Source organism: Patagioenas fasciata, chromosome 2, assembly GCF_037038585.1.
Source record: "Patagioenas fasciata isolate bPatFas1 chromosome 2, bPatFas1.hap1, whole genome shotgun sequence".
NCBI lineage: Eukaryota > Metazoa > Chordata > Aves > Columbiformes > Columbidae > Patagioenas > Patagioenas fasciata.
The window spans coordinates 87,197,700-87,221,150 of NC_092521.1; the positions used below are offsets into that span (position 1 = coordinate 87,197,700).

General features: G+C 34.9%; 1 protein-coding gene across 5 annotated transcripts in view; it reads left to right on the forward strand.

Annotated features, from left to right (window-relative positions):
* The first annotated feature begins 5,843 nt into the window (after window positions 1-5,843).
* CDH10 (cadherin 10) overlaps window positions 5,844-23,451 on the forward strand; it is a 100,988-nt gene continuing 83,380 nt past the window's right edge. For 2 of the 5 annotated variants that reach the window (XM_071804509.1, XM_065830600.2), the window contains exon 1: window positions 5,879-6,314. The gene's annotated coding sequence lies outside the window, so the exon portion shown is untranslated. Of the gene's footprint in view, window positions 6,315-8,618; window positions 8,705-23,451 lie in introns of all 5 variants that reach the window. The other 3 variants (XM_071804508.1, XM_065830601.2, XM_071804510.1) reach the window with 3 other exon arrangements.

Genomic DNA, 23,451 nt, shown 5'->3' on the forward strand with positions numbered 1-23,451 from the left:
TCTTCCTTCCTTCATGAACAGTCTTTTGTTCCTAGTGCTATCTATGTGTTTCTCCTACCCTGCTCAAACAAGACCATCTGGATACAGCTGTCCAGGACTATGTCTATACAGCTTTTGAATATCTCCAAGGATGGAGACTCCACAACCTCTCTGCACAATCTGTGCTAGTGCTCAGTTACCCTCACAGGATAAAAGTGTTTCCTGATGTTCAGAGGAACCTCCTGTGTTTCAGTTTATTGCCTCTGGTCCTGTCACTGGCCCCCAATGAAAAGAGTCTGGCTCTGTCCTCTTTGCAATCTTCCTTCAGGTATTTCTATATATTGATAAGATCCCCCATGAGCCTTCTCTCCTCTAGGGTAAAGAGTTACAGCTCTCTCAGCCTTTCCTCATATGTGAGGTGCTCCAGTCCCTTAATCATCATTATGGCCTTTCCCTGGACTCTCTACAGTGTGTCCATTCCTCTCTTGTAGTGGGGTGCCTAGAACTGGACACGTCACTCCAGGTGTAGCTTCTCCAGTGTTGGGGAGAAGGGAGAGATCCCCTCCCTTGACATGATAGCTGAACTTTGCCTAATGCCTTCATTGTGGCAAGGGTATATTGCTGGCTTATGTTCACCAGTCTTCCAAGTTTTGTGTCATCTCTAAACTTGTTGAGGGTACACTGCCCAGTCGTCCAGATCATTAATGAAGATGTTAAACACAACTGGACCCAATATTGATCTCTGGGATATAGCACTAGCCGGTTGCCTCCAACTAGAATTTGTACCTAGGTGCCCAATACATTCATGGTCGCTTAATGAAGAAATAATAAAAATTTCAGATACTGATGTACATGCAGTCATTGTAGAACAACACAACTAAGATTTCAGTTTCAGGCTTGCAGAACTTAGGAAATGCAAAAATTATTTGCTTATTCTGCAGCTAACATGGTGTGGTGTATAAGAATCATGATATTTTGCTGTATCATTGTACTGAAGGCATGTATTTTCTTAATGAACAACAATTCTCCTTCAGTGTTATTATTCCATGTAGTTTATGGCCTTGTTGAGGCACACTTTTCAAACCCTACATTTCTATAATTTTCTTACAAACTTTTGTAGTGCTTATTGATATAATAGCTGAATGTTTTCCAGCCATTAGCTTATCCTCTCAATAAGTATCTGAACTGGGACTATGAGATTTACCCTTTTCCACAAAATAGAATTTGATGCATAGACGCCATGGTCAGAAGTACAAGCTGACTTAGTGACAAGACACAGAGGACCAGACATAATTTTCAGATTTTTTTTCTTATTATAGTAGTGTGTGCTGAAACTGTGAGTCTTCAGCACCTCTTTATATCAGACCCAGCTCTTCAGTCAGAAATACAGAAATAATAGGACATAACAGGAAAACATCCATGAAAGAAATCTGATTCAAGTGACATCCTCAGGCATAGGTGGCAGAGGATTAGATATGGTCTAGTTCAATAGGGAATGTTTTAATTGTGAAAACCTATTTTCCCCTCCATTCAGCATCATTCACAACAAATTTTCTGGTTTCTACACCTTAAAATATAATCTCTTCTAGACAACTGTTGCTGTACTGGGACTTACCCATAGACCAGTCCAGGAAGGGTACTATTGGGAGTGTATGAAAGGAGATAGAAAGTAATGCGGTTTAACCTGAGCTAGCAATAAAACCATGATAGCCACTTGCTCACCCCCTTCCCCACCCTCCCAACCAGGAACAGAATCAAAAGGGAAGGGAGAAACTTGGATTGAGATAAACACAGTTTAATAAAATAACAAAATACTAATACACTACTAGTAAATATATATAAAATAGAAATAAAAGATACTCAAGGCAATTCCTCACAGACATGCTGAGCAGCCAGTCTCAGCAAGCCACACCTGGTCTGAAGAGCTGATTGAAGAGAGAGAGAGAGAAGAGAGGAAAAAGGCAGAAAGGCTCAGAGCCCTCTGTAGGATGGCAAAAGGCCAGGCTAAACATCTCAATCAAACTTCCTGGCTACTCCCAGAGAGAGTGAGAGAGAAGAACCAGAGAGATCAGTAGAGCCAAAACCGAAAGGCCCCACTCTTAAGTAATTAGCATGATGCTAACGGGATGGAATACTCTCATTGATCAGTATGGATGTCAGTCAAGCTTTGCCCCACCCATGCCCCCCTTCCTCGATGCCTCACACCTGTGGGCAGAGCACTCAGAATGTCCTTGACTCGCAGACCAGAGCAATTCAAAACATTAGCTCTGTGCTGGGTTGTTTCTGCTTGTTCTCAAACTAAGTCCAAATAAAGACCATGCTAGCTATGAAAAAGAAAGATTTCTAACTGCACGAAGAAAATTAACCCATTTTCAGTCAAACCAGCACACTAAGCACAATTTTACAGAGGTTAAAAATACATTAAACATGGAATAAAGCCAAAGAGAAATGGGATCATTAGGTTCCGAACAGCTCATTGCTAGATCTGAAGTCTTTAAAAACACCACATCAGTCACTGTTCCGTGAACTCATGAAAAAACTAATGTGCTCTTTTACAGCATGGGTGGAGAGAATTCCAGTAGGTTTGACAGACATTTGATGATGGTGATACTTGAGAAAATGGCGTCTCATTCCACGTTTTTTCTTTCTCATCCTTCTTATACCTCATCATCTTCCTACAAATGCAACTGTTGGCTTCTGGGATCTCTGCCAAGTTTCTATCCAGAAATGAAAATCAAGGAAAGCATCTCTGCTGTAGTCTGAGTAGGTATCATACTAGATACATAATTTCAGAGGATAAAGCTACCTACCTTGAAGACAGACATGGCAAACAGCAACCTCATAGTCCCTGGTTCAGTCTGTATCTTTCTGACATTTTATCTTGTGTGCTTCCCTCTTTTTTTTTCTTTTTTTTTTTTTTTCCCACCCCAGTTTTCGTCGTTCACTCTCTGTGAATTAATGTCTCTATTCTGCCACTGTTTCTTACTTCTTGCTTCTATATCAGAAATACCTAATTCTTCTTTGCTGGCCAAGAAGAATACTTCCTCCAGCCTCCACTCCTGCTTCTACCACTCTTCATTTATTTTAATGCTCCTTGACCTAATCTGTCCCTACTGGTAAGCTTCTCTGACTCAAAGGCCAGCTGTAGCCTGTGGAGTTTCACATTTTGCAATCAAAGCATGAAGGTTGTTTTATTCCTGTGAGAAAATTCCAGCTGTATAATTTTTCCTTGTTCTCTGAAATCTCAGTATCATTTTGGCTGAAATGTTTTTAAATTATTTCTGCCTGAGGCAGATCATCAGCATAGAAAATTTAATCCTAAATAATTTGTTTGGTAAATTTAAAAGCAACTATAAAAGGACTCTTCTAATGGGAAGTATTAGGCAGTGTTAAAAATAGGTTCTGATGCCACCTTGTTTCAAAGTTACTGTCATGTCTATGAATAAATATATGGTTGAACAACTGTTTTGCCTTAGATATCCATATGCTATCAGTATAAATAAATAGTGGCTTTTAAATAGTTGACCATACCAACAGAAAAAGGAGTTAATGACAAAGTATGGATTTTCTAGAGCTAAACCTTAACTCTCAAAGTAAGTCCACTTTAAGGATGCAAGTGTGACTTGCAGGAACTATGCCAGAATGAATTAATTTCTCTCTAGGATAACCTCAGTCCATTGTAGCTGAATAAAACCGCAACCAAAATACTCCACAGAAAAGAGAGTAAGTGCACATTCAGTGATTCTGAAGTTGTTCCTGAATAATTCCACTAGATCATATCTTTTCTTTGAATTCAGAATTTGTGTGCACACGTGTGGAATAAATTTTTGTACATATACAAAAAATGTCATTTATTTCCCACTTCATAGTTGTAACTAAAGTAACAGAAGACAAAATGGTAAAAGGAGCTGAAGATTTTAACTTAATTTTCAACAGCCAATATTGTGTTCATCCTCCAAAAAGCAGTTCAGCTTTAAAGAGCTACTTCCCAGCCTTTTAAATACATTTCTACACATTTGTGTCTCCTTTCCTTACAATTTAATTTGTCTGTATTACCAAATTGAAAGTGTATTTTTTACTCTAAGTCAATCCTTAGCTTTCTGCCTAGATCTGGTATTTTAGGAGGCAGCACTGGATACAGCACTAAAGTTCTATGAACTTTACCTTCCGATCAATATGAGAGAATTTGCCCAAAATAATAGAACTTTCTGCCTCCAGTTTTGCACAAATTAATGGGTAAACTTGGAAGGCAGTGCTGATGTCTTGATATTGTTAGCCCTACCTGGATCACTGTGAACTGTGAATGTATCTTCACATAGTGTACTGTCAAATGATGGTAGATATCAAGAAGCTGCATCTAGATTCTGCAGTCTCACACTTTCCTGTAAAAGAACTGAGGATGAAGCTCTTTGGAAACCAGGAGTAGATGGGTACATGGCAATTCCCATTTTAGACTGATACAACAATGGGAAAGTGAGAAGGACAACAATGGAATTTTTTACAGATGTGTTATGAATTGCACAGTGTATTTATGTGCCCAAGGACAGCTAAATCCAAAGAACTTCATTGTCTTTCCTTAAAAGATTAAAAATCTATCATAGTACATATATATATATATATTTAAAATCATTTTATGTGTGATAGTAAAAAAGATTCCCCCTCCTCAGCATTTTGCTGCTCTGATTCTTTCTTTCTCCAGATGACGTGTTCACATGCTAGCATAGCATGCTACTTCAGTGCTGCCTTGCTCATCTGTCAAAAGGTTCTGCTTGAAGTGATGAGTCGTTTCTGCTCCTCCTAGTGGTTTTAGGTCTGGGGAAATGGCAGTAGTTGCTTGCATTAGGAAATGATACTAGGCGTGATAAGTATCCTGCTTTTCTTTTTTTATTGTCTTTTCAACTGACAGCAGCTGAAAATAAGCAAAATTGTTGCCACTGAGCAGTCTAACAATAGCCAGCAATCTTGTATTAGATTTTCTAATCATTAAATAATTTTCATTGTTACTTTCTTCCTCACTCCCAAATACAACATTTTCAGCTCCTGTTTTAAGGGAATTTGGTTTTTGATTTTTTTTTTTTTTTTTAGGAACACTTTTTTTACAACCAGAGAAAATCCCTTTTGATGATTTTTAGATAGAGCAATACTGACATCCATTGGTTTAATCTTATGTGACTATTTGTTAAATCTCTCCTAAGTAATGTGCAGATAACCCTCTATGGTATCACAATGAAAGGATTGGACATGATATGATCCAAGAAGGATTGTGCTAAGTCCAATTTGCCGTGTAAGAAACATGAAACAAACACAGATTAACTTGATGAAAAGAAACACATTGTAAAATATGAACTCCAAATACAGTGACTGAAGCAAAATAAAAATAGGCATCACAAGTAACAACTGGGGAAAAATATTAATGGAAGATTAGTAGTGACATTGACATTTTTTTCAGATAACTTTTCAAAATGTGAAATTACCTGATATTATATGAACCTGCCTTGATTTATATTAATCATAAAACTGATGAAGCATGAGTAAAAATTGTTTCTAATCTAACCACATAAGCAATTCATTGAAGAAAATAACTAGTCTCTGGTTTCCTCTGAGCCCTCTGAGGTTGTAATTTAACTTGACATCATCCTATTTTTTAAAAATATATATATTATAAATATTACTGTAAGATCACTGATGGTGTAAGAAAGCGGCTATATTTAATCAAGGAAAATACACCACGTAAAGTGGTGGTGTTTTCCGTATTTATTCTCACGCCAAGCTAAACAGATGAGGCTGATTACCTTAGACTTCACAAAACAGAGAACCATTCTGTCAGCGAAGGCAGGGCGACAGGCTTTAACAAAAAAAGCTCTCAGTTGGCTGTGCCCTCCCACCGCATTCACTTGCAAATCGCTGTGTGCTGGGAAAAGCCGGCGCTACCCCAGTCTCCAACCTGCCTTCCCAGGGTAAGTGCTGCGGCTCCGGCAGCAGCAGCGCCGCTCTCCCCGCTCCCGTCCGCGGAGGGAGAGCGAGTGTGAGCGTGTCCGTGCATCTTGCGTGTGCGTGGTGGTGCTGGTGATGGTGTGCAGCCTTTTTTTTTTTTTTTCCTAATCGAGAGCTCTGAATGAAAGCCAGTCAGAAGGAGAGCTACCCCTTAGCTTTGGTTCCCCGGTTGTCCAGAGTTAAGTGATGCCGGGAGACAAAGCTCGAGTTAGATCCAAGTAGGATCAGTCTTAGAAAATAACAGTAAACAAACAAACAAACGAACAAAAGGACTCTAGTAGCTCGCTTTTCAGTTTGATTGGGTTGGATACTACTTCACTGTCTCAGAAGCAGAAAAAAAGGTAGGAGCCTTTCTTATTTCCTTAAGCTCTTTGTAGTTACTGTCGTTATTATCATTAATATAGCGTGAACAGTACGGTATTTAATGCAATGTATAAAATTTTTCTACTATACACAACTTTTTACATTTTATAAATATGCTTCAGGAGTAATGAGGCAAGGGATAGGAAATATCTGTTGTGTATTCTCTCTTCAAAGTAAACCAATATCATATCTACTCAAGACTGAAACACTAAGCATTTTACAATTCTTTTTTTCTCCTAGTAAGCAGACTATCTTTTAGGCAGCAGTTTCCATCTGTATTCAGTTCTTGCAAATTCAGTTGCAGGGGAACAATACTACTCGAATTGAAAAAAGCACAATGTTTCATACTGTAACTGTTACGAACATAGCATGAAACATACAGATATGTGTCCCTCACTTTCTGTATATCAGTGCAAGTCTGTTACAGCTTTCGTTGCTATTTGTTCTGCCCTGAACTGAATTTCAGAATAATTATACACACTCAGAGCAGATGCTTCTTATGAAGGAAATCCCAGTGGAGAAGGATAGCAGGGTGGATACAGGCCACATTTCAAATAGCTGTACAGAGCTACAGAGAAACAAATTGGGAAAATATTGCCAGGTTTGACATTTCAGTAAAAGGGAGGGGGGAAGGGAGAAGGTGGAGGGAGGAAAAATTTAGTCTGCACCTATGTGAGCATTTATTGTCACTGCTGCAATAAAATCCATATTTGATGTGGTGTTAAATTAATGCAGCACAATGCAAGTCTAAATCCATGTTCAGAATTACTACTGATGGCATTGTCAACTGCATTATAAATTTGCAATAAGCTAATACTGTACATGATACTAGTTGCTGCCATAAAAATCTAACTGTCCTTCAGCTTAAAAGAATGCATCTGCACATGTAATCAGTGACAAATAGCAACCAGCATTTTAAAACTGACCTATCATCTCTGCTGCTTCCACACCAATGGAGCTGTTGGCCATAATCTTCATCTCTCATTTCAGTAAAAGCCTCTGTATTACCCTGACTGCACACTCGTTGCTTTTAAGGTATTTTTGGAATCATACAACTTGTTGTATGTGCATATGTCTATGCATATATGAATGTGTGAGTGTGTGCACAATGTGATGAAGCAGGTTTGTAAAAAAATATGTGGTGGTTCGTGTTTATTTTTTAAGCTAGTAGGTTTTAAATTTACATGGCGATATTACTGGAGGGGGAAAGCAGGAAGTGGGAGATTGGAACATACTTCTGAATCTCTAAATACTTCTTAAGTACGCAATTTACTAGGAATATTATGAGTCTGGTGCAAATATTTATTGTGATTTGCCAGTTACTCAAACTTTTATATTAATTGGTTACTTTTGAATGTAATAGTAGTCAGTACTATTTTAGAGGAGAAGATGAAACAATGAACTTAGGGAACTGGGAAATGCAAGTAGAAAAGACAAGCTATCTTTCTCAAGAGTTGAAAACCAGCTTCTTAGAGTCAATATGGCTTTACATCGAGAGACGAATACTTCTTAGATTATAAACTGGTAATCCAGTTTGTGCCTGAGAGAGTCTTGAATTTTTATATAATTCATAAAATAAAAGTATGAATGAAGAGGTCATTTCTGTAGCAGTTTCTGTTAATTTTAGTTTAGTTTTATGTCCATGTTTTCTTTGTGTGGAGTCAAGATGATTTTGGACACTTAAATAGGAACTTTGTAATGTCTGAGAATTGTTGATTATAGTATAGATAATTAAACTTGAAACTGCCAATGATTATTTGATTTTTTGTTACTTTCAGTAGCACTGGAAAATACATCTTGGTTTCTTTCTTTGCCAGCATTTTATATCTATAATATTTTGTAACAGTTTGTAGAAAATAATATAGCAAAATATATCTTAAAGGGACCATATATAGGAACTTAGGTGCTCTTAAATGATCTTGTTGGCTTTGCATTAGAGTAAATGAGTGTAAATATAACAAAACTTTGTACTTGTATTTTGTCAATAGACAAAGGAACTGTGAAGTAACTGACAAAATACTGAAATGTGCTCACAGCAGACACTGCAGTTACTGTTATTTTCTGTGCTTATCTGTGGTAGAAAATGCATCAAAATAATATTATATTTCAAAGGAAATGAGCTCATCATTAAATGTAGAGAGATATTCATGATACACATCTATACATGCACATCAGTATACAAATTGTAGCCAAGTAATGTAAGTTATTTTTTCGTTGTTAAATCATTAAATATAAAAGCTAGAAAAGGTTAATTTGAAAATAAGATCTACTTCTGATTCCAGGAAAGTAATTTCCTGATCTCGAAGTGATTTCCCAAGGAAACAAGTGGCTGAAACAGAGACTGTATCATCTGGATAATTCTGTACAGGTGACTTAATTTCTGTGTGTGTTAACCATATTCACAGCCAGGTTGATAACACACTGCCCTCAAAGCAGTACAATTTTCTACCTTATCACACCACTAGGTTGCAGCACTAGTGCAAGGGGTCAAATTAAGATTGAAATTTTGTTGAATAGTAGCAATGAGAAGAGATTTCTGACAGTTATATTATTTTTAATTCATTCATTATTATCCTTTGAAGCTGAGTTTGTAAACACCAAGGCATCTTAAATAGACTTCCAATATGTCCTGGTTCACAGATCTGAAAAAATCTACTGTACAGTTAATTTTTGGATACTACATGATAGACAGAAATGGAAAGAAAACACATTATTTGGGCAGGTAAATAGAATATAAAGCTTTAAGAAACATTTTGTGAGTGCTTTAAGTGAACCACATAAATATATATTCAGTATTACCATTGTATTTGTTATAGGATTTTAATAATGTATTAATTGATGTATCATTTATTGTAAAGGAGGAAAACTGAAATTCAGCAAAAAACTTGTTTTCTTATGAGCAGTATGCCAAAGTAAAACATTATGAATATTGACTTCACTGTACATAAGGGTGCCATACCATAGCACATTTTAAATGTATAGTGTGCAACCATTGATGAAAGTTTATGCAAACTAAAGGTACAGCTCACTGAAACCTTGGGTGACAACACAACACAACACAACACACACTGCACATCCTGCACCCTCAAATCTACTAATGTGAACACTTGTTTTTTGATAAAATATACTTCCCCTACCGTCCAAGTTCTGAAAACGCTTCAAAGTGAAAAACAATAGTATTCTGAACCAAACGGTCCCCAAATCTCTCTTCAGGCCAAGAGGAACTCACTCCTATTTTGAATGTTGCTTGTGTTTCCCTTCCTGAATTTACAGCTCTTCCACTTTGAGTCCTTGGCATGGTAGCTTCCCTAACTTGCCTGTTTCCATAGCTTAGAAGTTCTACAACAGAGCAATGGAAACTGATCCTTGTCTTTGGGGAGCTGAGTGGGTTACAGTTCTCTGGGTCTATTATTACACACACACACACAAAAAAAAAAAAAAAAAAAAAAATCAGCTAGATCTGAGGACTGTTTTTTTCTTTATTTTGTTTTCGTCTGGTGGGAAGCCAGACCACCACCCAACCAAAGACCTATTGAGCTTATATGTTCTGTTTATCGGCTTACTAGTCTGATTTGTAGTATGCCAAAAATATGCCATTTGAAGCTTTATACAAGTCTTTGTACATGCAATCTTCCTAATTATTAAACATCAGAGTCAGTTACCTCATTTTCTGTCTGTGTGTGTGTGTACAGTAAAGGAAAAACAGGAAAAAACTTTGTCTTGTACAGGGATTGCATTCTAGCAATCAGAATACTATACAATTTCTTTCTTAATTTCTATGAACTTCTTATTACTTCACATTTTCTTTAAGCTCCCACTACCATTTATTGTCTCTACTAACTTATATCAAATAGATGTTTATCACTTTTTTGGTAAAGAAGTGCATCCAGCAGGGAACATGAAGATCTACCCTGTTTCCCCAAAAATAAGATCTTCCCCAAAAATAAGATCTACCCCAAAAATAAGCCCTAGCACAATTTTTCAGGATTTTTGAGAATGATCAAAATACAAGCCCTACTCCAAAAATAAGCCCTAGTTACAGTTTGTGAAAAAAAAAAAAAAGTCAATTTAAATAGTGTCCAGGCAGTTATACATGTAAAAAAGTAATAAGTTCTGGAGCAAAAATTAATATAAGATCCTGTCTTATTTTCAGGGAAACAGGGTAGCAGCATCTCAGAGGTACTCCCCAGCTTGTACTGTCATAGGGATATTCACTCAAGTCTGCTGGTTGGAAGTGTGTAGTACTATATAGCAACAGGCTGCATCAGGGTAATGCAAAGACCTATGAAGTTAACTGGATACCATGAAAAGAACATGGCAGGTGTCCTTTTGAATATTGTTCCCACATGCACATCATTGTTCACACAATTTTTTTTATTTATTACTTTATTATAGTGTCTCTTAATTGTAACTCCAAGTGAACTTTGAATCTTATTTCAAACAGTAGGAAATCATGTAAAGAAACAAACGTGTATATGTGTTTATATAAAGGTAATGATTAAAAAAAAAAATGAGTTGAAAATAGATGTTTCCAGAACTCTGTTGAGCAGAAGCTAGAACTCTGTTCTTCTGTGTTTTACAAAAATAAAAAAACACCTTCTAAATATTTTCTTATTAAGAACTGTATGTTGTGTGATACATATATCCATGTATATGTATGTTTTATGATTTTCTTGTTAATATACCATCACCTGCCACATTACAGATTGGATTTATTGTATTATCCTATTTCAGTGCTTTGCATTACATCATAAAGTATATGACATACCATCACTAAGCGCAACCAGATCATGATCCTTAAAAATGAATGCAGTCCTCATGAACCCTGCAATGCTATAATATCGAGACCTTTAAGACATAAAGAATTGATATCAATTCAATTTACAGCACTATGAGCAAGGCTTAAAACATAATGTCCAACAGGACTTGTAATTTTTTCCCAAAATTAATGTTAAATATAAAACTATATAACTGGACTGTTATTGTGTGTTTGTGTCTGCCACAATTCAGTAGTTCATATGATACGTACTCCTGTTTAATGAAGGAAAGGATTATCTTGTTAATTGCTATGCTATCCTAACAATAAGCAGAAATAAAACAGAGATATGTCTGTGTCTAGGAAACATAGATGCTGTGCATTCTGTCATTGGTTCCTCTAAATGTCACAAGTGTACCGCTGATTTTCGCTTCCAGCGGTATCAAGAGAGTTTTGCATCTAGATTTTCTTGGATATGTTTCATATCTTGCACAGAGGACAAAATACCTGGACAAAATCTGAGTTTTTAAATGAGGTTGAGAAAATATATAAGAACCCGAAGTATTTGTAATTATTTAGAAGTAATAATATTCAGGACAGAGGAAGGATGATCAAATTTATCCTGCTTCTAAGATTCCTAAAAAAAATATATCACTTAGATGTATAAATTCCTTTCTTTCACCTACCATTTTCCTGACGCCTTTTCTATGGTGCAGTGGAACTGGGACCATAAATACACATCATGTCCAAGATGCAAGATTTGGAAAGTATCAGTAACGTCATGTGTACAATGCATCCTGTCCTGGCGTGGTGGAATCTCCAGGGCCAAGGGACCTGTAACCCTGCAGTAGTCTTTGTACTACTTTGTACTACTGACATGACAGTGAGATTTTCTTGACTCTGTCCATGTACTTTAATAGGCATATTATTTTTTTTTTCCTTCATATGGTTATCATTTTCATAGTGTTCTTTTAAGAATACTGTTCCCCACTAGACCTTAAAATACTTTCAGATATGGCCTTGACAGACATATGGACTCCAGTTATGAACTGACATTGTAGGGTATTTTATCAACATGTCCCTAGTTTTTAAGGGAAGTACTCTCAACATTTCTCTATATATCTTTATATGCATTTGGCAGAGAGAAAAAGGGAAGAAAGGTGCACCTAACCTTCTTGATTTAAAACTGTGGATAATATTACTATACTTAATTTGAAATTTAAAAATGGCTTATTTCACTTCTCAGACTGTTTTCTTAATTTTTTGAAATACATGCACTTATAATCACGTTTTCATGTTTCATTCTTTGTTAGAGAAATGTCTGAACCTAAACTTATCAGACAAGGTGTGAATCTAAAAGTTTCTAGCTGGGTGCCTCTCTGTTTTATCATATATAAGAAGCTACCATGAAGACCTACAGATCCATTTTATCTATGTCATTAGCAAATTAGTTAAAAGTAGATTTAAATGTCACTGATTTCTCTACATTATGAAGATTCTAAGTAATACATTCACTAGAGATGTACATGGCAAATTAGGTGAATAATGTGGGGTGGGGTGTTTAGTGGTTCTTTTTGTTTGGTTCTTTTTGTTGTTTTGCTTTGTTTTGTTTTTTAATGCTGAGGCTACTCAGAAGATGACCTGGATTTTCAGTAGCAGACTATCAGTTGTTAGAGATAATTGCAAAACAAAACTCAAGAAAAAATAGAAAGAATACAAAGAATACAAAGAAACAAAACCAGAATATGTTTAAAACAAAATATCTCAAACCACGATGAATTGAAGCAGGAAAATGACAATATTTCAGCTCTTATTTTCTTTCCACCTGTAATAATAAATTTTAATAACACATTATGCAAATAACCTTTCACAAAAAATTTACATCATGCTATAGATCATATTTTCATTATCAGTATAGTTGCCTTCTCTTTTTCTTTTTAATTTCATTTACTAGAGGGAGGACTTTATATGTCAGTACTGTTGTATGTTATATCATTTTTTTCTTTCATTATAATCTTGTTCCTGCAAAGTAAGCCATGTAGGCTACTAGCCTACCCTCATGACTCTGCTAAAAAATCAAAAGAAAAGTAGTTAATCAATTTAGCTAACCCTCGGGTCATCTAGTAGTGAATTACAGTTAAATACATAGTTTAAAAGAAAAAAACATCAGAATCTATAAAATCATTGCCATAGAGTAAGAGGAGTTTCAGCAGAGATCAACAGCATTCAGCCATTTAATCAGCAGTCTTTAATCAAGATAGTCCTGTACTAAATGGTAATAGTTTAGACCTCAGTTTATGAATGAGTTACCAGGATGTACCCAGTCATTTTGCAGCTCTATGAAAAAAAAAAAAAGCATATTTATAAGATTAGGGAAGTAAAATGTTTTATTCTGACATGAAAGATAGTTTAAGATCTGCTTAAACATATTCATCCAAGTTCCCTAAATATGCTGCTGCTTCCCACTTCCCAAGACCAATTTTTAAATAGCATTTTTGTCTCGTACTTCTGCTTCCCTTTGGGATAGTTTCCACAGGCTTTTGGCAGAAATCTGCAGTGTCCACAAAAGAGCAGGATATAGAACACCATGGCGAGTGCCATTTTAGGGAAGTGTGATCTTTTTTGTCCTCTGTTGAATGAAATTCATTTCTGTCATTAGCATGCTGAGATGTGCTCTTTCCCTTAAGTAAGAGTATGGTACTCATGGTCAAGATACACTGAAGCTGACATGTTGATTAAAATGAGTGAACCCAGCTCCAGGCATACTAAGTACATTTGGTTCTCTCCATCACTTAATACTTGGGGACATTTTATTGGCAGTTCGCGATCAAGAACTTAAAGGCTTATGTGTTACTAGATCTGGTAGTTACATATGAATGTCAGCTGTACAAATACAGGTAGATGGATTTTCCTCTGTAGCATTATTATTTTATCAAATATATATTTTTTTCCCTTGCTTATGCAATTCCTTCCAATTTATCTTTTTAAGTGGTTTCAAATGGAGCAGTACTCTGATTTGACTAATTAATTTGAGAAAATCTTTCTTAAGGGGGAAATGTATTACTTTTGAAAATTTATGTTATTTAGACAGTGTTTAATCATTCTGATGATCAGAAGAAACTGATCTCTTTTCCAAAATTTAAGTATGTGTGTGAAATGTGTGTACAGAATGGAAAATTAACAAAATAGTGCATTTCTTCTTCCTATCCCTGACTAACAAGACATCTGAATCCACTCTGAAATACATGTGCTATTTCCAAATATATCCTAATTATTGCTTGGTTTCCTCTAGCTTTTTATTTGAGGTCAGAAAATTAGAAAAGAATGATAAACTAAGACATAATGTATTATAAGAATAATCCCATTGAAGTTTTGAATAAGAAAGGTCATTGGGCTTGACCTGTTCTAAATTGGATCTCTAAAAGTTTGTGACAAAGAAGGAGGAATCAATTATTTAAGTTCTGAAATACAGAATTTTTTTTTAAAAATAACAATGTAATTTCAATTCATTGCATTCAGGGGTTTAAATCATGTTTGTTATGCTAATGTTTTAGAACAGAGTTTACAAATAGCCATCTACAAATGGGTTTTTTTAGGTTTTCATTTCTAACAACACCCACTTAGCTGGAGTTAAACACAAACGACAAAGCTCAAAGCAGTTCAGCATTTTAAATTACAAGACAAAAAAAACCTGTGTTATCACAGCAGTGACTTCTTGCTAAATTTGGGCTTATGTACATTCAGGAGAGGAAACACCCACCTTTTCCTTTCTCCCAGTAAGTGCTTATGTATGCAGGGTTGGAGGTGTTTCGCCACTTGGACAACCTGTGAAAATCAGGTGTAATGGAATAAAAACAGCCTAGGAGGATCGGTCCCACTGCCCCAGTTAAATTATTTCAGCTCAGTCTCTCGAAAAGCACCCAGTCAGTCTTTTCTTGCAGGTATACCATAATTATGAGGTCATTTTAGTGATGTGGCTGGTTCCTTGTTACTCTGGGTATCCTAGCTGGAGTCCACTTCTAGCTTTAGCATATTAAAATACTTCTTTTCACCAAAAAAGGGCAAACAAGTAAAAGAATGATACCTCAGCAGTAAAAAAAAAAAAAAAAAAAAGATTGCTGGCCTTGTTTAGAAGCTACTTTGTTACCATTACAGTGGGTTAAAGCTGAACTATTGGTCATTGGGACAATAATGCGAAAAAAAGTATGGTTGTTATAATGGCATGATGACTGAAAAAAAAAAAAATTCTATTTCGTTTAAGTAAACAGAATTAATCTCACTGATTCTAATGTGTGATCATCATGCACTGACTTCTCAAGGGTAATCCATCAGTGCTTTAAAATATATGAGCTAAAATTACATGATGTACAGAAAAAAATATTTGAAGATAGCTTAATACATTTCTTTACAGTCAGAAACACTAGCAATGAACATCAGGATAATATTGACATGAAAACAAGTACTTTATAATCTTGACATTGTTGAGGATCTTTCCTCCTTAAAGGAACCAATTATAGTGACTTAAAGCAATTTGCTGCTGAATTAGCAGTTTTATGTTCCAAGATACTAGTTTGTTTATTGTTTTATTTTTTTTAATAGGTAAATTAAATATACTACATGAAGTAATTGCCAGTGAAGTAATTATGATTTGATATTCTTCCTCCCTTACAAGCTTTTGTAGTTTTGGTTTGGTTATATACACTTAGTGCATTCTGACCTCTTCTTATTAGATAATACATTTATTTGTGAAGGATGAGGTTTTGTTGTGGGACTAGAAGAGCATTAGATTGACAATGAGAAATCCTTAAGTTAGAAATATTGTTTCTTCAGTATTTCTCTCACTATATGCCACACAGCTTTTTTTAAGAGTTCATTAAATACGAGATCTACTTTTAAAAACAAAACAAATCAAACAAACAAACAAACAAAAAAAGCAAACAAACACAGAAAAAAAAAAAAAAAACAAACCTGAGTGAAGTAAAAGAAAATTCTTAATGTAAAAGTTGTTGAACTTTGATAAAATTTCCCTTAGGAGAAATTGCTGATGGGTTTGAAGTTATTATTTCTTGTATCTGTTTAGTTTGCATTTACATATTTGTGTATGTTCCTACTTCCCTGTCCTAAAAACGTAATATGTCATTCTAAATGTTCACTGCTTGTTCTTTTCAATTTGTAGGAACCTTAAGCATTAGTAAAACTTTTTCTGTGTATTCGTTAACTCTATGGTAAGGCTCAGCATTTCAGCAGTTTGTCAAAGTAATCTGGATGATGATCATAACTTTCTAACCAAATCAAAAGTTAAATGTTGATTACATTCTTGTGCAAGTCACTGAAAAGTTTGTTCATTTATTCAGATGGGAACCTTGGAAATGCAGATTTTTTTTTTTTTTTTTAAATTTTTTTTTTTTAATCTTTTGGTGCCATCTTGTGGCAAGAGAAAAATTATGAAACCAGGAGTACTCCCTTTTCCAGTTCACAGTTTCTACGCTTACCAGCAAAATATCTTGCTTTGGTGATAGATATGTATGTATGAATTCTTGTAGTAACTGTAAGAAAGCAAACCAAGTCATGCAAAGGACAAAGTTCTCTCTGATTGCTTCTTTCTTTTTTTGTTCTTTTCAAATGCATTACTATAAATATTGACTTGAGAAATCTCACAAAAATTGACTATAATTACCACATAGAAATAGATTTTTAGTCTATAATGCATTAGAATTCTGTAGAATACTTAGATACTTTACTAGTTAAAGGCAATTGTTGGTAGATTTTTATTGTATTAGTGCATTAGGTCTCTGTAGAATAATACTTAGCAAGCTCAAGGCAATACTCCGTTCAGCATCCTGTTTAACAGAAAGACAAGGTCTGTGCTAGCATTCTTGTTTTTAATTTTATTTTCTGTTTTGGGCTTGAGAAAATTCATACCAACCTGCATCCAAAAATGCAATAACAGCACAGCAATGTTGTTTATTTTCCTGATATTTTCATTGGGATTCAGCAAGATGAGTGGTTTTGATTCTGTGCTTTATGAATACTAGCTTAATACCTGTTTTTTGAAGATAATGCTTGTAGATATTTGCAGTCAGTACAGATCACGTTCTTGCTTAATTTACTAGAGGAATTTTCTCTGTGATAGTCCATATTTGCTTACTTATTTATTTCTGACTTCCAGTCATGCTGAAGTTTTCTAGATGCGAAAATATTGCTCCCTGTCAATAGCTGGGAAGAAAATCAAGATGTCAGTCCTACTTTTACTTCAGCTAGTGGTTCTCATTCTTTCAGAATTAAGGAATTTTTTTTTTAAGACATTTAATATAGTCTAGTCTAAATAACTTCCAAATGTATTAATTTAAGATCTATTGCAATTTCTAACTTGGTGAGATATTACAATACCTTTTCTCTTACAAAGGGTATGAAAACATAAAAAGATTAAAACTGCTTGTACCAGAAAACAGATTGAAATTTTGCATTTCATTCCAGTACTATAGCCACAAAAAAAAAAAAACAACAAACACCAAACAAACAAAACAAAAAATAACAAAAACAAAACAAACAAACAAACAAACAAAACAAACAAACAAACAAAAAAACCCAGTGTTTTTGATAGTATATTGTCCCAGCTGAAGGGAGGATACTCAAAATGAGTACCAAATGAGAATACTGTTTAAGATCTCACCTTTGAGATGGAAGCAGTATTCTAATTGGATATTCTTGCAATGCCAAACACTTCCATCACTTTCCGTACACACGGTCAATACTACCATGTTGCATATTATATGTTTTCTAAATTTATACAGAAAATAAAAATATAATAAGGATGTTAATTCAAGATGTGTTTTCTAGCAATTATATAATGTATATTAAAATGTTAGTCAGCAGAATGTGGTTTTCAACAAGCAATCGCTAAGTGAGGTTTGGTTGTATGCTGCAGCATCTTGTGACTGTTATAAATCAGTCCACAGTCAAAGGATTCCTTTGGATGCTTAGAGATTGTGTGATTTCTTTGATTAGAATTAGCTAGAGATAAAACTCTGTTGCCTGTCAGGAGGAATGGAGAACATTAATGTAATAAGATACAGAATTTCAAGTTTTGTACATGTATGTGATGATGTATTTGTTTTAATTTTTCCTCCTGATCCCAGAAAAATTCTCTTGACAAGTAACACACTTGAATGCTTCTATCCGGCACCTTTTACAGTATGCTTTGTTTACAAGATTGAAGTGGTAGGTGACTTAACTAAATTAAAAACTGCAATTGTTCATTCCAGTGAATTCACACAGTGCGAATTCTCTTATAAGGAAGACAAACCTAGATAGGTGTCATAGTCTTTTTGATAGAAAGCTGTTAAGCTTAAGGCATGACTCTAAATAATATTTGTATAAATAATATTGCACTATTGTGACATATATAATTTATTAGGAATAATTACATTGAAATCCAAAATATTATTTGTACCTTTTGCAATCCATATAAAATCAATTTCTTTATCATTCTATGATTAGCTTTCTAGACCTAACAGAGACATTTTCTATAGCTGCAATTTCTAGGCCTGATAGAGTTTACATTTTCTTACATCAAAAAAATATAGCCAGTATTTAGTAATTAAATTGTGTTTTCTGTCATTTCAAAGTAATACGTGAATTGTCTGTAAAAGCTTTCTAGAAAGTTATTCACCAAAATTGTGTCTTCTTAACATCTTATTCTGGGTGAACACATATTTGTGTATGCATGGCACTGTAATTTTCACATGGTTACATGTGATGAAAAATGAGCACCGAATATTTTAAAGAATATTCAGAAGGGGAAAACTAAAATTCTGTTACATACATTAAAGTGCAGGTGTTTTGTTTGCTTGTTCATTTTTGATTGTTTGTTTGTTTGTTTTATAGTTTATGTTGAGGTTTCTAGAATGTATGTACTTATAAAAACTGCGGTAAGGCAAGCAGCATGCTTAACCTGAAACATGAAGTAAGACAGGCAATAAATCAAGCACAGATACAGAAAGATGTAATAACTTGTGAAAGAAAAAGTCTCCAATGAGAAGTGCCTGTGTTCATGCAGTGCAAAAAGTAGAAGTCAGAGGATTTCTAGAATTGATTAATATGCGTAGCTGAAGCACTTCAGTAAATTAAACAAATGCTTATTTGAACACAAGACTTTTGAAATTTGTAAAGTGTTGCACCTCTTAATTCACATGAGTGCACTGCCCCAGCCTTCAAAGAATTATTGAAGAGGCCACATGCAAAAGCAGCATGATATTCAATGATAGAAAGAACAGTGGTTTTGCCAAGGATTTGAGCAGAAATAGCATTCACATGAGATTAAGATAATTTACAGTGTTTTGTGGATAGAAGTGACGTAAAATAGATTTAAGGGATAAAAAGAGAATTTATATAGTTAGGAAAGTGTCTTAGAAAGATGAAAGAATCCAAAGTATTGATGTCTGCATTGAAATTAGAGAGGGAAGAGGAAACATGGTCAAATAAAGTGATCATTCTTATTTGTGGGCTTTCTGGAGGTGAAAAGAAAACAGAAGTAGTTAATGATTTTGTGATTATAGTCAGAAACACCTGGAAATCTGTATAGTACCATTACAGTGTATGTTTCGTGGAAGAAGTAGAATTGCTAGAATTTCTTGATCTCAATCGCCAAATACATTGTATGCACTTTCTGCAAATTACACCTGCTGAATAGTAGATTTTTCTCTTTCAATCCCAGTGTGCTTAATTTAGTTGGAATTTTATGTAGATAAGTAAATACCTTATTTATGCTAGAAACTACTAGATCCTACATATAAAGGAGAGACTGAAAAGTGTCTTTCACAGAACTTGTCTAGATGATGAAAAGGAAAAAATGTTTTTTAAAACTGTTTCTGGGGTTAGTTTGTCAGATAAGATTGATTGGTAATCTCTGGAACGTGTATATTTAAGGTGTTCTTCTCCTGACTGTCAAAATTATTTATGTCTAGTGTGACTACCCACTACTCTAAGCAACATACACCTCAGATGTGGCAGTGAAAGAAGAAAATTCATCCTGCTGTACAACTGCAGTAATATATAACTGACATGTTTTAGGGTCTGAGTACCTAGAGAAATTCTAAACAAGACATAAAGGCCACAAAAGCACAGGATCCCAACAACTATGGCTGGTATTCTCACATTCAAGATATAGGTGTACCATCCTTCCAGACACCTGCAGAAACAGTCTAAATGAGTTTGTTACTCTGACCTTTCCCTTTGGAAATGACGGTGTTTAGGGTGAACCAGGAAGTGCTATTTAAATTGAAAAGAGAACTGCTAAGATAAGAGTAATGACACTGATATTTCAGTTTATGTACTTTTTGCCATTTGACTAGAAGATCTTCCCTTTACCAAGGTGAACTTGGTTGTTTTCTCATGAAGATGAACAGAGAAGCCTTTATATACATCCATTCCAAATGAAACACCCTTTTCCTTCCCTACCTTTTATGGTGTAGAATTAATTTAAGCTGTATCTGAGGTATGACTATGCAAATCAGACAAAAATTAAAATTATATTTTATTGAACTGATGTAATGAAGTCTATGTGCTTCAGAAATTGAACTGTATTTTCCTTCAATGGGTTTGTATCCGTGTCCTTTGATGCAGAGCAAACTGTGAAACACTGGCATGGATATAGCTGTCACTTTTGGGTATTCTGAAGAGAATTCAGGAAACTAAAGACAAAAGAAATTGTAGCCCTTTAAAAATGAGAGCAAAAAGTCCTGCCTTAGCACATTTTAAAACATTTTTTTTCCCTGATTTAACAATAATCTGGCAATAGCCTTGCAATGTCTTGTGCAGGAAAGTAACATTTTCAGAGAAACTAAAATCTGGTGTCTGTAGAATTGTGTTGCTTCAACAGCATTCAATCAAGTTCTCCTCAGCCAAAGTAAAAAAAAAAATGCCTCCAGATATTTCAGTGATTTTATGGTAGTCTTATACCAGGCTACACCTCTTTTCTAGATCCTCAGAGTTTGGGGCAGCTAATTTACATGAGAAAGGAATGGTAACAATGATCATCTCTCCTACTTTCTCTTTGTGAGTCCATATTGCTATCCATAAGAACTCCGCAGTTTTTGCACCTTGAAAAGAACATGCTACAGTCTTCCTTGTTCCTCATTAAAAAAAAAAAAAAATCCTTAAGGAGAGGAAAAAAGACTTTACTTATACTGTGTCTTTCTGAGTGTTTTGGTACTCTGTCTGAAAGGCATTTTGGTTAATAGCAGGAGTCAGGTGCTCTTGTCAATTAGGCCAAGTTTGAGATAGTATGTATTTGTTCATGTGTAAGACCCGTGCATTTGAAGAACCAAAAGATGCAGGGCTAGACAACACTGCAGAAGCTCCTCATTGTCATTTCTGATGCCCTCTTCCTAATTAGATTGAAAGAGCTTGCCTGCAGGGGGGATTAAAAAACAGCTCCTATTATGTCTTGGAATCTTGGGGAATGTACTAAACCACATAAGTTTGAGTGCCACAGTTTAGCTACTGCACTTTTGTGCGTGAGAGACCCCAGCATTTTACAGATGACTTAAGCTTGTGTTTACTTTCCGTTACCATTGGTAGGACTTGATCATATATATAAATATAAGCACATTTAAATTGTTTTTAATGCTGTGAAAATAACTGTTTTTAACTCATGCTTTGACCAACTTATCCCTTAGTCAAAACTGTGCCTTGTTCTGAGACTTCAATTTCCTAGCAGAAAATAAAAATAAAATGGCCCTGTATTTCTGAGATTAACTGTATGTTAACCATCAACCATATCTAACTTTGTCTCAGTTTGTGCTTAGCAGTACTGTGTCCAGGACTTCTAGTTTTTTTCAGATATTTTATTGGTTTCCATCTAGGCTTTAATAAAAAGGCAACTTTCATCCCCCCTTAGAAGGTACTGATTTTTTTCAAAACCTTTTAATGATCTCCAATAAATATTTGTCAGGTAGTTGATTTAATTGATTACAGACCAAGATGAGAATTCTGCTTTAGTAATGAAATGCGGAGGACAAGAATACATGTGATCAGAGCTTGTCCTGGAAGAGAAGTACAAAATGAGAACCTATGCTGAGCTGATCATTCTTATTACATAGGGAGCGCTTAATTGCAGTTTTGTTTCATGGTACATTAAGCAGAAATTTTCACATCCAAAGCAATATCCAGAATTTATATTTAATAAAATACCAACATGCTATCTCACTAAAAAGGCTACAGTATTGTAAGTCAAACACTGCCAAATATTTTAGAACTATTAAATCGTCAGCATTAGACTACGGCATAAAATAAGTGAAATCAAATTACAAGCTTTCATTTCCATGCTTTTTAATACACATATCTTTCTCATAAAATTATGTTTGTTGTGTTATCTTTTATGTATTTCTGTTCATAATCTTTCCAAAATTATCTGCAATATTTCTGTAATATTTCTTACATCATCATGTTGTCCAGCTGTTACTCAGAACCTGATGATCTGCTTTCTTTCTGTGCTGTACAGGCATTTATATTTTGGTGTTCCTTTTATGTGTCATGTTCTCTGTTCAGTACATCTTATGTTCTTTGCTTCTCATTTCATGTTTCCTGTCAACCACAGATGTTTGACTTTCATCTGTGTGATGCAATATAGCAAAATAAAAGTTGAATACTTAAAAATCCTGGTTCTTGGGAACAAGACTGGGGTTCACTGTGACAGGCTAAAAGGAGTCTGAAGTCCTCTGTGGGAAACTTTATTATGTACCTGAAACACAGAACTCTTTGTTCTTAGAAACCAAAATATATCAATTCTGCACGGGCATATAAAATTTCTGTTCCAGTGAGTGGCTAAGTACTGTGTCATACCTCTTCCAGGTATGCTTTCCCTGGTCTGTATCACCAGGACCTACGAAAACTGGCTAAACTTTGATAGACCTAATTTGAGTAGCAGTGCTGAAAAAATGAAAAACATACCGCATAAGAGACAATGTGGTACACTAGCAAGAAGAACAATTTAAAAATTGCTCAGACATAAACACTCAGGTGGTAAGTCCCTTCACATCTGTCCATAGAAAATAGACTCTCTCTAGGCATCAGTACACACATCCTGCTACTTCTTGGATAATCTATGATTCTTTGCATATACTTACAAAGAGGTTTTTTTCTTGCTTTTCTTCAGCCTCTTATTAATTTTTAAACATGGATTTTATGGTATGTTTTTGAGCTTCTAAGAATATTCAATGTCATCAACAGTGTTCATGTTATACAAATGTAGTTCCTGCATAATTTTCAGTATATAATGAATATTTATGAAGATTTAATTAATGATAAAGACAAGTCAGTTTTTACCATATATCACTTATTTTCTATTAATAGGTGTA